Raw genomic sequence first — 17,710 nt, forward strand, 5'->3', positions numbered from 1 at the left:
CAGACTCCATCTAAAAAAAAAAAAAAAAAAGCACAAAGAAATACTGTTACTATTCCCATTTTACAGATAAGAAAACTAAAGTTCTGAAAGCAAGAATCACTTGTTCGAAGCCATTCAGCTCACTAGCTGGAATTTCCACAAAAAATGGACAGATTCCAGTCACTCATAACTGGTATATAAATTGCTTCACACATCAGTCTTCATAGATCAGTTGTTTGGCATTTTAATCTACAAAGCACTTTTTTGCTAAAAAGTCCTTGTTTTGTTTATCTCTAAAGATGTTTCTGAGATAGAAATTGCTGTCCTTCCATCTTATGAAGTAGAATGCTGAAGCTCTGAGAGTTTAAGCTGTGATCCTAAGTTTCGCACTTGGTAGGTGGCAGAGCCATCTAGAATATGAGTGTTTTGGACTCTCAATACCATACTCAGGCCACCAGATCATCAGGATATCAGGGTTTCCTTCCTTCCTTCCTTCCTTCCTTCCTTCCTTCCTTCCTCCCTCCCTTCCTTCCTTCCTTCATTTCTTCCTTGCCTCCATGTTTTCTTTTCTTTCTTTTGGAAATCTGCTTTTATTTTTAATGAAGGCTATTTTTAATGTAGACTATTCTTAGGTCTAACAACAAATAAGTTTATTTTCTTCCTTCATTTTCCAAGAGCCAACTCTTAACAAAATTGTAAATTGGGCAGAGTTTCTCATTCCACATCCCCCTGCATACACATGGTCACTTGGGTGTCTATCCCATCCTATGAGATTTGCCAACTCTGGGCGTTTAGGAATGGTCTCCCCAGTTCACAGCATGGGAATACAAAAGCATGGAATTCACTATTTTTGGGACAAACATTTCAGCATCAGCTCTGGGTTATTAGATTTACTGCGCTATAAATAACACTGATTAAAAAACACAACATTATTTTGCAACAACTTATGGCTTGGTATTTTATCAACAGGAAAGGAAAATAATTAGTGAAAAATAGGACAAATGTTGCTAGAGTACTCACCTAATCTACTTAAATAATCGTTAAAATGATATTATTCTCTAACACCATTATCATTTTATTTTGCTTACTTTTCTCCTGGGAATTAGGATATCAGGATGATTTTCTCTGTTATGATATTCTGAAAATATTTTGTAAAAGTAGTAAAGAAATCATTGACTTTTCTTGAGGCAGCTGTAAGTTTGTATTATGCTAAATTAGAGGGTTTCCCACCCGCAGGTTAATTTCCTATTGATTCTAAGTCAGTACTATCACTTTCTTTGCTGTCACATTATGCCAAGAATAAGTCCCTTTAGAGTGTCAGATGACAATCCCTACTTCAATAACTGAGAAAATTCTGCACCATGTTTTGTGTTTATTTTAATTTATATGCCCTGGAAGTAAGGTTCAAATAGAAGTAAAAATAAAGTTCTGAAAACTGTGTTTTAATGAGAGGATTACAAATACTTTCACACATTAGCTTTTCTCACTGTAGGATTTAATACTGCATTTAACATGTTTTTATTGACTATCTACTATGTGCTAGCACTGTCATACATGTTAAGGACAGAGGCTAGGGTGGCTGCAGCAAGGTGGAGGAAGAGATAGGCATCAGGAAATGCATTCCCGGAGGTCACCATGAGCTAGATCATGAGGAATCTTGATACAGGGATCCCAGGGCGATGATATCTTTCTTCTCTCAATGGTTAACGTTCCAGTAAAGTAGATTATGGTGAAGAGAAGAAGGCTGAGGGCAAAGCCGGAACAGAGCTGTGCACAAAGCTGAAAGCGATAGCACGCTCTTTTACTACCCTTTAAGCCTTAAAACAACACTTCACTTAATTCCAAGCCATAACCAAGAGTCAGGCAAGACCAGTGCCCATGTGACCACAGTAAAGCCTCAACCAATGTACCCTCAGAACCATGGTGCCCTCCCCCTAGACTTTCTGAGACATTCATTTTTCTCATTTGCACAACAGGAAAAATAGTTTCTTTTCATGGGAATGTCACGAGTGTTTTGTAAGATAATTTTTTAAATGCCCAGCTGAGCATTGCACATATTAAGGGCTTAATACATATTTTTCATTAGAATGATTATATAATGGTACTAAAGGTTTTTTCTTTTAAAGCATGGCTCAGGGCTATTTAGAAAATGATATATACAGTCATTTGACATATAGACATATATGGTCATTTTCTGAGAAAAGATCATCAACTGAAGTGATTATGGTAATTTAAGTAGAGAATTTCTCTTTTGAATAATATTCTCAGTCTTATTCCAAGGTATTCTTCAAATGTGTCTTTTCTTTGATCCCCAAAACATTAAATTATACTACATTAGCTAATGAAGTGAATAATGCTACTGATGGGCTTGACATTTTCTGACCAGTTGAAAAAATTAACCCTGCTGAATATAAACAGCCAGGAAATTGGTGACCTTTCAGCCATTAGCATCATTATGAAGCATAAAAAAAGTAAAGGAAAAATGATTTATGCCTTGAAAATGAATTGTGTAGTCATTCATCCCTGTGAGCACAACATTGGGTTTCTAAGAAGGCAGTTTTCCCAGCTGCTGTGTAAATGCATAAACCAAAATGAAGATTAATGCCACAGTATCTCAGAAATGCAGGTTTAAATGTGTTTGTCACCATGCTGCAGCTTGATGCTGTGGATATTATGTGCTTATGCTGATATGCTATTATTTGTAGCCCCATTTTGCAGATGAGGAAGTTAACGCTGAGAAGAACCTCATCAATGTGTTGGTTTCTCATATCCTGCCTTTCAAGATCGTAGCGTAAGATTGTGAAGACTCCAATCTGAATTGATCTATGCTTATATCATATAGACATAGAAAATGGCACTCCACGGTTTAAATAGCAGTTGTAGGAAAATTGTGCACCTTTAGCATTGTACCTGTTCTTCCTTTCACTTACTCATTTGTCGAAAAGTTAACAAATAAGAAAAATAAAACACAATGGATCAGAGTTCTTTCCATGCAGTAAGCAAGTAGGAGACTACTGGGCTGCATCTCTGATCTCCTATCCTTTCATCATTAACCATGTAACAGACACGCAGGCCTTCTTTCTGTGCCTTAATATGATAAATGTATTCCTACCTCAAAATGTTGCTCTTGCTATTTTCTCTTGGCTCATTTTCCTGCAGAGTTCATTTTATTGTCTCTTTCTTGACTTTAGGTCTGGGCTCAGGTATTACCTCTACTGAGGGGTCTTTTCTGAGCTCCTCAGAGTTCCTCCTCCCACAGTCATCAGCTCTGCTTTATTCCCCATCACTTTACATTTTCTGGATAATGTTTTTTCTATTTATGTGTGTATTAATGAATTGCTTGTATCCTCCACTAGAATGTACAATCGATAAGGTGTAAACTCACCCATCTTTTTCAATATTGAATCCCCAGTTCAGTTCACATAGTAGTCACTTGGTAAACCTTATTGATTGTACAGACAAATTTTGTAACGACGAGAAATATCATATGAGGAGGTGCTTCTAATGCTTCCATGTAAAACACAGTTTTCTATTATATGGATTGTATCTGTACTTAATAATCAGAGCCTGAATGTGAAAATTACTAATTATTATTACTAAGATCAAAACAAGAGGTAGAATTTCTTCAATTATATGAGTCTCTGCTTGACACTCTACAGGAAAATATAGTCTTGGCATAATAAAACAGCAAAACAAGCAGCAGTCCTGACTTAAAACCAAAGAGAACTTGACCCACAGGTTTAGCATAACATAATGTTACAGGGACTCCAGAAAGCTACTATAGTGAATCTTATGTCAGAATTCATTTCTTTTCTTCTTTTACATAATAGTTCCAGAGTATCACAAGAGAAAAAACTTTTGATGCTGTAATATACCAAGGGAAATAAAAAAACGGTGTGGCAACAGAGAGAACAATTTAAAGAAGGTTTACAGGGAATCTACATGCAGAGAGATGTACTCTCAGGCTATAATAAAAATTAATTTCCTTAACATATGCACACACACGTGCATCTGTGCGCACGCACGCGCACACACACACACGCTTACTATTACACTGTCTTAACTTCCTGATTTAGCTTATTTAAAGTGAGTATTTCACCTGATTGAAAGTGAGATGTTTTTTCTCCTAACAATGTGGGGCTAAAGTGAATTAGAGACCTTAGAGAAGGGATAAAGTTGGAGCATGGTGGAACAGTGGGAAGGAAAGAAATGTTCTAATGTGCTCTGTGACTGCAAATTTAATCAGAGTTAACATTTAGTAGGATATTACCATGTGCTGTGCAGAATTCTTAGTCCTTTTTCACATTATTTCATTTAATTTTCAAAACAGTCTCCAGAAGTAGGCACCGATGAAATCTATTTAAAGGATGCCAAAAAAAAAAAAAAAAAAAAAAAAAAAACAAAACAAAAGAAAAAAAAATTTAGAGAATTTAAGTAATGTGTTTGATGTTACACAGGCAATAGTTAGTAAGCAAGGCTCAGATACATGACAAGATGTGCACCACTCCAATGTTCATAATGGTGAGATGTGCCCCCACTGTTATAATATCATATCATAATGCCATGGCAATAGCACTTAAAAAGTATTTATTATGTACCTAACACTGTTCAAGGTCCTCTCTACACTTTAGCTCATTTAATACTCACAATACCTATGAAATAAGTGTTATTGTAATTTCCATTTTACAAATGGAAATCATCAAAGCTGGAGTAGTTTAATAGCTTGCCCTAGTTCTCAACTGGAAGCTTGTGAAGGTTTTGAACCCAAGCAGTCTGGCTGCAGAATTAGTTCTCTTGAGCAGTATGCAATACATTTTGACAATATGGGTTTTAGTGTTTTTGTATTTCTTGATCCCAAGGTCCCATAATCACTGATTAGGAAGGAAAACCTACCATTATCTGAACTCCTCTGCAAGTGGACACTATCAACCAGTACTGAGTTCTAGACATCAAAAAGAGAAAAATAAAGGATCTCTCACAATGAGACCCCTAGTGACTGAACGGTCCTGATATCTAACAGTTCTGGGACATAGCTTTTTGACTCAGAGACCCCTTCTAGGAAAGCCCAAAATATGGACTTTCTTTCCTAAAAGAAAACAGGGGTGGAAGGGCCTATTTGTTTTTATGTTTATTGTGGTTTATGTGTTTACTTTCCCATTTCCTTGTGTTCCCCCTCTAGCATGTATAATTCATCCAAGAAGGGACCTTTCCTGGCTTGTTTAGTTTTACGTGCGCAGTTCTTAACCTAGTACCTGGAAGATCATAGGATTCAATAGATAATTGTCCAAAAAATGAGCTTTGTAAGGAATTTTCTGGAGACAGTAGAAAGTGAAATAGCATGAATATGTGGGAGTAAGGCCCAAATTTGTTTATAGTCTTGTTCTCCCATTTTATAGTAATATGATTGGAGTCAAACACAAGCAAGTTCTTTTCTGGCTCCCAATTTTATAGTAAAATAACCTTGTGCAAGTCACATAACCTTTCTGAGTCTGAAACTCTTCATGTGGGAAGTGGGGAATAAACACAGCACTGTTTTCAATAGCTAAGATTTAGAAGCAATGTAAGTGTCCATCGACTGATGAATGGATAAAGAAAATGTGGTACATATATACAGTGGAGTGCTACTCTGCCATTAAAAAAAAAAAGAAAAAAAAATTGGAGATTCTTTCCTTTGCAGCAACATAGATGGAACTGAAGATCATTATGTTAAGTGAAATAAGCCAGGCACAGAAACACAAACATCACATATGTTCAATTATTTGTGGGATCTACAAACCAAAAAAATTGAACTCGTGAATGGAGGGTAGAAGGATGGTTACCAGAGGCTGGGAAGGGTAGTGGGGGTTTGGGGATGGGGAGGTGAGAATTGTTAATGAGTACAAATAACATTTAAAAAGAATGAATAAGACCTACTATTTGATTGCACAATAGAGTGACTATAGTCAATAATAACTTAGTGTTACATTTTAAAATAAGTTAAAGTGTATAATTGGATTGTTCGTCACTCAAAAGATAAATGCTTGAGGGGATAGATACCCCATTCTCCATGATGTGCTTATTTCACATTGCATGCTTGTATCAAAACATCTCATGTACCCCATAAATACATGTGTCTGCTATGTACCCACAATAATTAGGGATAATAATAATACATAGATTAGATTCCTTCTTGTCCTCCACAGCCCTCCTCCTTGATTGCTTTTTGTGGCAACTATAATATGAGCACATACTAAGGTATCAAAAGCCTCTTGCTTTCTTACTCCTTCACCTGAGAAATAAAGTTTTTTAAACAATATGCTCACATATATTTGGTAATTATCCTGCTTTAAAACATGCAGTAAATATAGATAAGAATATTTGTGCTATTTCAGTAAGTATAAAAGTGATATAGCACAGGATGCAGAATGCTATTTCATTTATGTAAAAAAAGGTGTATATCTCCATGTTAAAAGTGGCACTAATGGTAAGGATTGTGCATACTTTTCTTTCATTTTTTAAAAGTTTGTCCTTATTTTAATACCTTCCACAATTAACATGGTGTTATTTTGTACACAAAAACACCATGCCTTAAGTTGTAGGGCTTGAGTAGTACAAAGCAGAGGGGAAAAGTCTTTATATAGGGTGGAGACTTTATTTTTCAATTAAATTTAGAGAGAAAATAAGGCAGATTTCACAGGAGCAGAGACTCAGATAATTTCCTTTATGCTTCCATAGGTTGTTTTCTGAAAGGACTGGAGATCAGGAAGTTGAAAACTCTGCCGAAATTTGGCATGTAAAGACCTAACAGAGATTTTCTCTGTATAACTGGTGAAGTGACGCAGAAAATGAATGTTCCTTGGCATAACAAAATCTGATAAATAATGGCCATTGCTAATGTGGGATGCAGGCACAACTCTCACTTCATTCAGGTATTCTCACCCTCTGTAATACATAGGCTCCTAGAAATATCTGTAGAGATTAAATTTATGTGAATTCAATTGTGAAAGGAAGTCACTACATGAAGTCACTGCATAAAGTAATTGCAAAAGGAAGTCACCACATAAAGTAATGAAAATTTGTATGAGATAATTAGCTCCTTTGCTCCTCCTCTTTCATTCTAGTTTCGTTTCTCTCAATTTACTTTTTACTTTTTTTCCAGCTAATTCAATAAAATGGAATAACATAACATCAAATAAACATATTTGTGTATTATTAACCACATATATCAGTATTTTTTTAATAGTTGTTTCATGTTCCATTGGGGATGTCTTAAAATTTTGTTTAACAAATCCCGAAAAGCTCAATGTTTATTTAGATTGTTTCTGATGTTTATTATTCATAGCATTATACATTTTTTTTTCTTTAGATGGAGTCTCACTCTGTCACCCAGGCTGGAGTGCAGTGGTGTGATCTCAGCTCACTGCAACCTCCACTTCCCGGGTTCAAGCGATTCTCTTGCCTCAGCCTCCTGAATAGCTGGGACTACAGGCACCCGCCATCATGCCCAGCTAATTTTTGTATTTTTAGCAGAAACAGGGTTTTACCATCTTGGCCAGGTTGATCTCGAACTCCTGACCTTGTGATCCGCCTGCCTTAGCCTCCCAAAGTGCTGGGATTATAGGCATGAGTCACCATGCCCGGCCTATACATTCTTTTAGTTATGGATTTGAATACATCCATAAGCTATATGTTTTGAAAGAATATATGTTTCTGAGACTCTAGTTACATGATGCCAAATTGTTTTGCAGAAATGTTACAAAAGTTCCATCGGCAGCAAAAGAAAGCTTGCATTTCTCACCAACCAATTTTGGCTATTATTTTTTTAAAAAGATAATGTGACAGTTAAACATGATCCCTGATATTAGAAGAATTTCCATTTCCTTTCTTTCTAGTATGAAAACTTTTCCTAAAGTGTTTACATAACTTTGCCTTGCTTTTCGGTTCCTATAGTGGATCACAGTACAAACTTGGGAGGCAAAATTGCTCATTGGAATGTATAATATTCCATTTGTCAGCTGAATCATCTTGGGAATGTTGCTTAACTTCTCAGTACCTTATAAAATAGCAATAATAATAGTAACTAATCCAGAAGACTGATATTAAGATTATGTTAAAAATATATAACACTATAGGAACCAATGATTAGAAAATAGAAAGTGTTCGAAAAATGCAAACTTGTATTATTTTTCAGAGTTACCCAATTGGTGCCCTTTTCTGGGCAGTGTTCCTTAAGAGAATCATTGATAAACTGTACAGAATACAGAGGAGAATGTTTCAGGATGGCATAAGGTCTAGAAAATATGAGCCATGAACAGTAGATAAAAGCTGATGTAGTGTTTTGAATAGGGAAGACTTGGTGTGATACAGAAGCATAAGATATTTTCAGATATATGAAGGGATTTACACAGAAGAGGGAACAGATAATCTCCTAGAGACTCCACAAGGCAGAGTTAGGACCAAGAAGCAGATTTCTGAATAATTTTCTAATAATAGGAATGTAGTGGACATCTTTTTTTTTTTTTTTCCCCCCTGTCCAGTACCCATTTCTCCTCCTGCTGGAAACAATAGAATCCTGATTTATCTGTGAGACCAGTTGTCTCCCACTCTAAATTCAGGTGCTCTGAGTGGGATAAACTATTTCCAGTTTGGGCACTTTACTGAGGCCTGACTAATTCATTATTTTATCCCCTTGACACTGTTAGTGGCTCAGGAATTGAAACATAATAATTATCAGTCCAATGAGATTCAAGTTCTGGATTTTGCTGAATCTTTGTTTCTGAAGTGGGAAGCATGTAAAACTGGAGCTGTCAGCAACCGTCTTGCCGACATCCCAGAGGAGGTTGTTGGAGAGTGAACCCAATAACAAAAAGCCCTGTCCCTGATGATACTGTTTGAGCCCCTGAATCCAGCTTCGCATGAAAGCACACTTGGTATCCCCAGTTATGTCAATGTTTGAATTTCAATGAGTTGTACTTCTATCACTTGCAACTTAAGGAATTGTGGATTATTCGAGACTAAGAAAGTTCTTCATCATTTTAGGTGTTCAAGCTGAGGATGGATGATATCACTCTGAGGTATTGTTAGCAGGTATTAATGCTTCAGATAAGGAATAAAACCAGACCTCTGAATGTGTTTCCCATACTAAAATTCTGTGAGAGTTTTTTTTTTTTTTTTCGTTAGTTTGGAGCTTTCCCCAGGTAAGTACAGGTTGCTGGATGGTTTGTCTGAATTTATATTGGAAAATATATCTGTCCGTCTGGAAATCCTAGTCATTTTAGCTAAGACAGGGGTGTCAAATATCTTCCATTTGCCACTGAAGATGCACCCTGTACCCTTTTCCATCTCACCCTGTGCCTTGGAAGGGCTAACAATTTGTCGGTTACATCAGTGGGTTCTCTTTCCCTCTGACTTATGTCAAGAGTTGGTAAGAGATTGGAGGCCCAAAGAGTGTGGTGCTGAGGTTCCTTTCTCTGGGTCCATCCCTGTAGCATCACCATGGCCTGACTGCTTCTCTTAAGCAAAGCTTATAGTGCTTTTAGGTGAGTCTTTCCACACAGCTCTCTCAATTTCTAGGTTTTGGTAAGCGCTCCCTTACCATGTCTTTTCATACCTAGGAATGCCAATGATGCAATTCCCTGCTTAAACCTATGACTCTCTTTAAATGACCTAATTTGCATTTGCCATCAGGTTTTTTTCTAGGATCCTGGATGATACAGAAGTATCTTTGGCTTGTCATCTGAGATTACAGTGTTCAAAGACTCAGCTGCCGGATCCTGGCCCAAGAAATCTAGCCATGTTACAAAGTGATATGACAGCACTGATAGCTCTTTAAAAGCCATTCATAATTCAGCTTGAAGTTGTTGATAATTAATCAAATATATCATGGTAAAAATAATTAACCAAACCAGTAAATAATCATGCTAAAAAGTTAATGTTGGAAACTTGTTGAACATATATGTTTTATGTTTTTTTTAAATCTATACTGAGTCTTGGATAACTGTCACTCTTAGTGTTTATGTAGAGATGTTATTAAAAAGGGTCCCAGGAATCATTTAAACAAGACTATGAAGAGCACAAATTGCTGGTTTATTATGTTGAACATTTTATATCTTATGGAGCTAGTGCATATATTGATTGAAAGTATGGCCTTGGATGTCAAAGACACCTGCATTTGATTCCTAAATTATGTACTAACGAGCTGCATGCCCTTGAGAAATTAAATAAGTTTTGTAAACTCTACTTCTTCATGTGTAAAATAAAGGTTCTAATACTATTTATTATGCATTGTATATAAAGTGCAGTAACACTAAGTGATCAATTAAATGTTAGCTATTTTTATCAGTATCATTGTGACTGCTGTCATGTTTTCTCCATGAATAGGCATCATTTTACCATCTATATCTAAGACTCATAAATTCAGAAGTCTATAGGGGCAGTAGATAATGTATATGAGTGAAGACAGGTAGGCATAAGAAATCATTTTGCCCTCTTAATCTCCTCTTTATGGTCCTTTTGATAGTGATATTGAGAGTGATATTTCACGGCTCTAAGGAAAAATACCAAGTAAGCATAATGACAAACAGCAAGTGACCCTGGGCCTAGTTTTTCAGAAAGGGGAACAGTCACATTCCAACTCCTGGTGCTTATTGTCTTGTAGGAATGTGGTTCAAGTATTGTCAGATTTTCAAGAGAAAAGACTATTTCAAGATTATTTAGAAAATTTGGATTTTATGTGAACCATATAAATTTTAAAATATTGTCTTAATGTTTTAAGACCATGTCAGGAGAATAAAACACATCTGTAGACTAAATTGAGAGCATAAGTTACCAGTGTGAGTTCTGACCTAGGGGATTAAAATTGCCTGGTTCTCTTCAGTCATCTGTTCTAGTCTACAGAAAGCAGGGAAAACGAGGGAGGGTTAATTCAGCATACACATAAATTTCTTCTGTGATGGAGTTCAGGATAAGACAGCCCTTGAGAAATTAGTGTTGGATTAAAATAGAATTTCTCTTCCTTCCCCTCCCCTGCAGTTCTTAACACTATGTCCCTGGTCCCAACAATGACAAGTGAAGAAGAGGAGAGAGGTCAGCAGTGAATAGATCCTCAAGGGTAACAGGTTCTCTTTGCAAAGAAGCTAAGAAAGGAAAATAAAGAAGGACCTGGAAACCTTAGTTTTATTTATCTTTTAGTAAAACAAACTATGCTAATGGTGGGGCGGGTTTGGGAGGGGAAGAGATCCTGGCCTGACCTCCTTTCTGTTTTGTTTTTCCACTTGCCTGTGGGCTTCATTAAGTATTCAAGGTACAATCTGGTCTTGGGAAGCTTGAAATTAGCAGGGAAACCAGAGAGCCATCCCTAAAATAGGTACCCTACAGCATGTACGTAGTTATTCTTTCTTAAGGAAATGCTTGGGGTGAAGAAGCATGGGGTTGGAATCTGATATCCTTGAAGCCCTTCAACATCCCCAAAAGGATTGAAAATTATCCAATAATAGGCTTGCAGTGGAAATTGGTAGGAGGATGGAGTGCCATCAAATTCCAAGTTCTTGGGAAGGATTTAATTTTCTTCAATGCCCTTCACAGAGTTCATAAATTCTCTATTTAATATTTCTTTATATATTCCTTGTGCTCCACTCTCATTTTCACCTGGGCTTATTCAGTCATTCAGTTATTTAATGAATCTTCCATTCATTTAGTTTTTATTAAGTGAATATTATGTATGTCCTAGACACTATGCCAGGCACTAGGGATACTATTGAAACCAAGAAACTGTATAGGGGATGAGAGAAGTTTTAAATAACTGCCCAAATAATTACTGACAATTCCAATGGGAATGGGAGTACAGCCTTTATGATTCCTCCTACCTCATTTGATATACATTTTATTTAAATTTTCCACAACTTTGTGAGTCCAGAATCAATCAGTCTTATAAACAATGCTTTATGTTTAAATACGCCTTCTTTAATTTTGGATTCAGAATGCCTGGATTTAAATCCTGGCTCTTTCATATTTACCAGCTGTGTGAGTTTGGCCACATTATTTAACTTTTCTGTACCTCAGTGTATTTATAAGATGGGATTATTATAATACCTGAATTATAATAGCATTGAGCCAATAAAAGAGAAAATAAAATGAGCTTGGCACAATGTCTGTCTCATAGTTAATGCTCATTATAATAGCTTCTAATAATGACATTAATATAAGTTATGTTTTTATTAATATTCAACTATTGACTTAGGTATGTAGATTATAGTGAACAAAACACTAAATCTAGGCAGTTTTATACTGCATGGAAGACTGGGATAATACTTGAAATTACAAACAACAAAAAAGCAAAAATAGGTAAGAGGAGGGGAGTTGTGGTTTGAATTGTATAAATTAGCTGTGATTGCAGACTAGTCACTCTGCCATCATAATTTTTCTATGAATTTAATTACTCCTTGAAAAAAATGAGGTCCAAGATTTTCATGAAAATATAAATACTTGCTTAAAATATATATTTTATTTATCCAATATTGACAACTAGTTCTAAGCTGCTAAGTATATTAGACAGGGCTATGGCATGCAATATTACTTAGACAACTATCGGTTTCAGGTGGCAGAAACTAAACATGAATTAGGTTTTTAGGGGGAAATTGGCATCAGGAAGAGTAGGACTTGATCAACATTTCTCATTCTCTTGTTCTTTTCTCTGGCCATCTCTGTGCTTTAGCTTTCTAATTTCTTCTACAGATGAATATTCTCTTTACAGCATGGAACTTGTCCTTATGTTACCACCAGTTTAGGGAAAGTTTCCACAACCCTAGCTTGATTTTGAAAAAATCCTGGGCAAGGAGTCTGGTTGGCACTGCTTAGGTCACATGCTCATACACTGTGGCAAAGGATGGAGGGATGTACTAAGATACTGTTACCTTCGGTCAGTACCCTCCCCTCTAACCAGGGATTTGAGTATATTACCAGAAGTAGTGATGTGAAATTGAGTGTATGTAGCACAAGTTTGAAAATTTTGTGAAGCAGTCAGCCAACCCAGTTTGTATCCACTTTATGGGAACTGGAAAGAGGTTAATAGTCTTTCCTTACATGTATTGTTCCATAGCGTGTGATGATTGTTAGATTTACTCTAAAGGCATTTGGGATATAATGATTTTTTAGAAGTTTTACTCCAAGTTCACTTTTTACTCTAAGTTCACTTTTTTCACTTCATGTTTACAAAATTAGACTTCATAATTTTTCAATTTATAGCCTAGTCTGATTTGATTTTTTTTTTTACAATATCTTGTTAGTCCCTTAATATCTATACAGATAATCCTGGCAACTTCAAAAGGGACTGTAAGCATTACTAACATTTAAAAAATATGTGTACTTTATTGTTAAGAATAAAATCCTGAGGGGAGAAATAAAAGTGCCATGTTTTTTATCTTTATAATTCCATAAAAATATATGCACAAAGTGTTCTTTAAATAGGATGAGGATGAAACACACAGGTCACTATGGCACATAGTGAGATATAAATTGATGTATACTCCTCTCTCCCATACCCTTTGCTCTGAAAAATGTTAAGGCATTTCAGATCCAGTTTGTATACAAATTCTTATACAACAGAATAGGTGTTTCACTCTGGGTTTCATACTGTGTAATTATTACAAGAAAGAAATCAGGATTCTTAGACATTGAAAACTCGGACACATTTTTTTTTCCTGATAAAGAAGTTTTTCACATTTGTATACCCATTCTTCTCCTCTCAAATCTCTCCACACCTTAAACATTGTCTCTTTAATTTGGCAAATAGAAAAGAAAATCTCCAGTTTATTCAAAACTTATTTTCTAAATGTGTGATACTCATAAAAATTCATGGCAGTTAGATGCATATTACTCAAACATTTAGGATATGACTACCTGATGTACACTATATTATGATGAAAATTAAGTTGCTTGATGATGAGTTTCTATATTATAACATTGCAAGAAACATTTGGCTGATGAGAGGCTGTCTATCTTGAAACCAATTATGATTTTATTATACAACCAGCTTTTACTATCATCTTTTAACTCTGGGGATGAAGCAATTAAATTTCAATTAAAAATCAAGAAGCTTTTGTCTCCAATGAAATGCTTTATTCAGAGAGAATTCATTAAATAGCTACTGTAAGTAGAACCCTGCACTGACAGAACTCGACTGAATGCAGAATAACTGTTATTACTCTAATGCCATTATTATCACAAGACCAATGGAAGATTTAGAATATCATAGCAAATATCTCCATAGAAAATGCAATTGAACTGCACTGTTTATCAATATGATTTTAGATTTGATCAATTTTGTGAGTAATCTGAGAAATACAGAGAAGGAAAGTGGTTTCTCTAAAGTGACAAATGAGATTTACCTAGATTTTTTGAATCCCAAACGGCCCTGCTCGCAATTTTCCACACATCAGTGGAAGAATGCTATTAAATTTTAGGAAAGACTTAAAAATAACTCTGCTTTTCTCCTTTTTTAAAGAAAAAGCTGGAATGTACTCTGGCTTATTGGTTGAAAGCAGATGCATTGATTTCTTTTTGAGCTTGGAATTCAACAAAAGGATGTCTTCTCCTTCTGTCATGCTCAATGGTATATTTAGGGTGCCTATTACATGTAGTGAAAATATTCATACAATTTTTAGGAAAAATCCCCAAACTCAGTCACACAAACATAAAATAAACTACCTTACTCATCAAAATAAAACAAAAACAAACAAAAACTACAACAGTGAAAACCCTGAAATGGATCATTCGGCCAAGATAATCACTTGTTGATTACAGTTCAATATTAGAGTCTTTTGTGAGATTGCAATGAGTTTAGATTTTCCTTGTGTACATTTTGAACTGTTAGCCCAATGCATTCATGTCCATTTTGAAAAATGTCATTTGTAGGATATCAGATGGGTGAAATCAACTAGACTGCAAACTCCTTCGGGGCAAGGAGAATGTATAATACATACTTGTAACCCCTGTTAGCATGATGTCTTGCTCATGATTAATATTTAGATGTAGGGTGACAAATGAATGAATCAATAAGTGAATATGTAAAATAAACATATTAATCAAAGAAATGAAGTTATTTCAGATTTGGGGTTGGTTAAAAATAAGAACAAATATGAAAAATTTGATGAATCTGAGTCCTTAAGTTGGTCTTAGAAAGCAGCTTTATGAATGACAGGAGCTAAAACTATCAGAGTTCTACAGGTAATGAACACCCAGACAATCAAACCCTCTGAAACTCTGGATTGGAACTAATTCTACATTTCTTATGCAGGTGCCCATGTTCAGCCGTTTCCCAAACTGGTGCTCTCAGACACTTTTTTTCCATGGCATTAATCTGTAGGCAGTATAGGGAGGATACCAGGCTTTGGTAAATTTAAAAACAGTGGGCTAAATGCAAATAAACATAGTTGCACAAGCCCCTTCATTTCTGACTTATAATCTCTAAAATATTAATATATAATGTAAATCTCTGGGAGAAAATAGAGATAGTTTTTTCCCAAACTTATTTGAATATAGAATTGTTTGTTATATTTGTTACAGAATTGTTTTATGATGCATCCACTGATATTTCCTAAACATATTTATGTGGAACATAATTTGAGAAACCCTGGTCTAGAGAATTAAAAAAAGCTAAATCTAGCCATGTGGCAAATTTATCCACTTTTGAAATAGCATATCAAATAGATAAATTAATGGATAGTGCAATTAGCATGAAGATAATGAGGGTGATGCTGATTATGAATAAAACTTATTGAATGTTTACTATCTGCTAAGCACATGGTCTTATCTCATTTAACTTTAATGAGTCCCATTAAGATAGTTCAGGATTGAGAGACTATATCAGAGATTTGATTTACTCATCCAAGGGTTGAGTAGATCTGAGGTGAGCTAGATCTTAGTCCATATCACTATTCTGTATGCCTTCCTTTGAATTTTACAATTAGCACCAGGCATAGTAGAAGTAGTGCTGAATAATAACCTCATTACTTCTTTTTATTCTTTAGTGTAAGTAGAGGTACCAAAATTATCAACCACATATTTATTTAGTATATTTAAGAATTCTTAACAATTTGCCATATATGTATACATATGGCATATGTACATATGTATATGATTGTGTATAATTGTGTTCATCAATACAGTTTTTTTTTTTTTTTTTTTTTTNAATTCCATAAAAATATATGCACAAAGTGTTCTTTAAATAGGATGAGGATGAAACACACAGGTCACTATGGCACATAGTGAGATATAAATTGATGTATACTCCTCTCTCCCATACCCTTTGCTCTGAAAATGTTAAGGCATTTCAGATCCAGTTTGTATACAAATTCTTATACAACAGAATAGGTGTTTCACTCTGGGTTTCATACTGTGTAATTATTACAAGAAAGAAATCAGGATTCTTAGACATTGAAAACTCGGACACATTTTTTTTTCCTGATAAAGAAGTTTTCACATTTGTATACCCATTCTTCTCCTCTCAAATCTCTCCACACCTTAAACATTGTCTCTTTAATTTGGCAAATAGAAAAGAAAATCTCCAGTTTATTCAAAACTTATTTTCTAAATGTGTGATACTCATAAAATTCATGGCAGTTAGATGCATATTACTCAAACATTTAGGATATGACTACCTGATGTACACTATATTATGATGAAAATTAAGTTGCTTGATGATGAGTTTCTATATTATAACATTGCAAGAAACATTTGGCTGATGAGAGGCTGTCTATCTTGAAACCAATTATGATTTTATTATACAACCAGCTTTTACTATCATCTTTTAACTCTGGGGATGAAGCAATTAAATTTCAATTAAAATCAAGAAGCTTTTGTCTCCAATGAAATGCTTTATTCAGAGAGAATTCATTAAATAGCTACTGTAAGTAGAACCCTGCACTGACAGAACTCGACTGAATGCAGAATAACTGTTATTACTCTAATGCCATTATTATCACAAGACCAATGGAAGATTTAGAATATCATAGCAAATATCTCCATAGAAAATGCAATTGAACTGCACTGTTTATCAATATGATTTTAGATTTGATCAATTTTGTGAGTAATCTGAGAAATACAGAGAAGGAAAGTGGTTTCTCTAAAGTGACAAATGAGATTTACCTAGATTTTTTGAATCCCAAACGGCCCTGCTCGCAATTTTCCACACATCAGTGGAAGAATGCTATTAAATTTTAGGAAAGACTTAAAATAACTCTGCTTTTCTCCTTTTTTAAAGAAAAGCTGGAATGTACTCTGGCTTATTGGTTGAAAGCAGATGCATTGATTTCTTTTGAGCTTGGAATTCAACAAAAGGATGTCTTCTCCTTCTGTCATGCTCAATGGTATATTTAGGGTGCCTATTACATGTAGTGAAAATATTCATACAATTTTAGGAAAATCCCCAAACTCAGTCACACAAACATAAAATAAACTACCTTACTCATCAAAATAAAACAAAACAAACAAAACTACAACAGTGAAAACCCTGAAATGGATCATTCGGCCAAGATAATCACTTGTTGATTACAGTTCAATATTAGAGTCTTTTGTGAGATTGCAATGAGTTTAGATTTTCCTTGTGTACATTTTGAACTGTTAGCCCAATGCATTCATGTCCATTTTGAAAATGTCATTTGTAGGATATCAGATGGGTGAAATCAACTAGACTGCAAACTCCTTCGGGGCAAGGAGAATGTATAATACATACTTGTAACCCCTGTTAGCATGATGT

Source organism: Rhinopithecus bieti, unplaced genomic scaffold (genome assembly GCF_001698545.2).
Source record: "Rhinopithecus bieti isolate Rb0 unplaced genomic scaffold, ASM169854v2 scaffold_315, whole genome shotgun sequence".
NCBI classification, from domain to species: domain Eukaryota; kingdom Metazoa; phylum Chordata; class Mammalia; order Primates; family Cercopithecidae; genus Rhinopithecus; species Rhinopithecus bieti.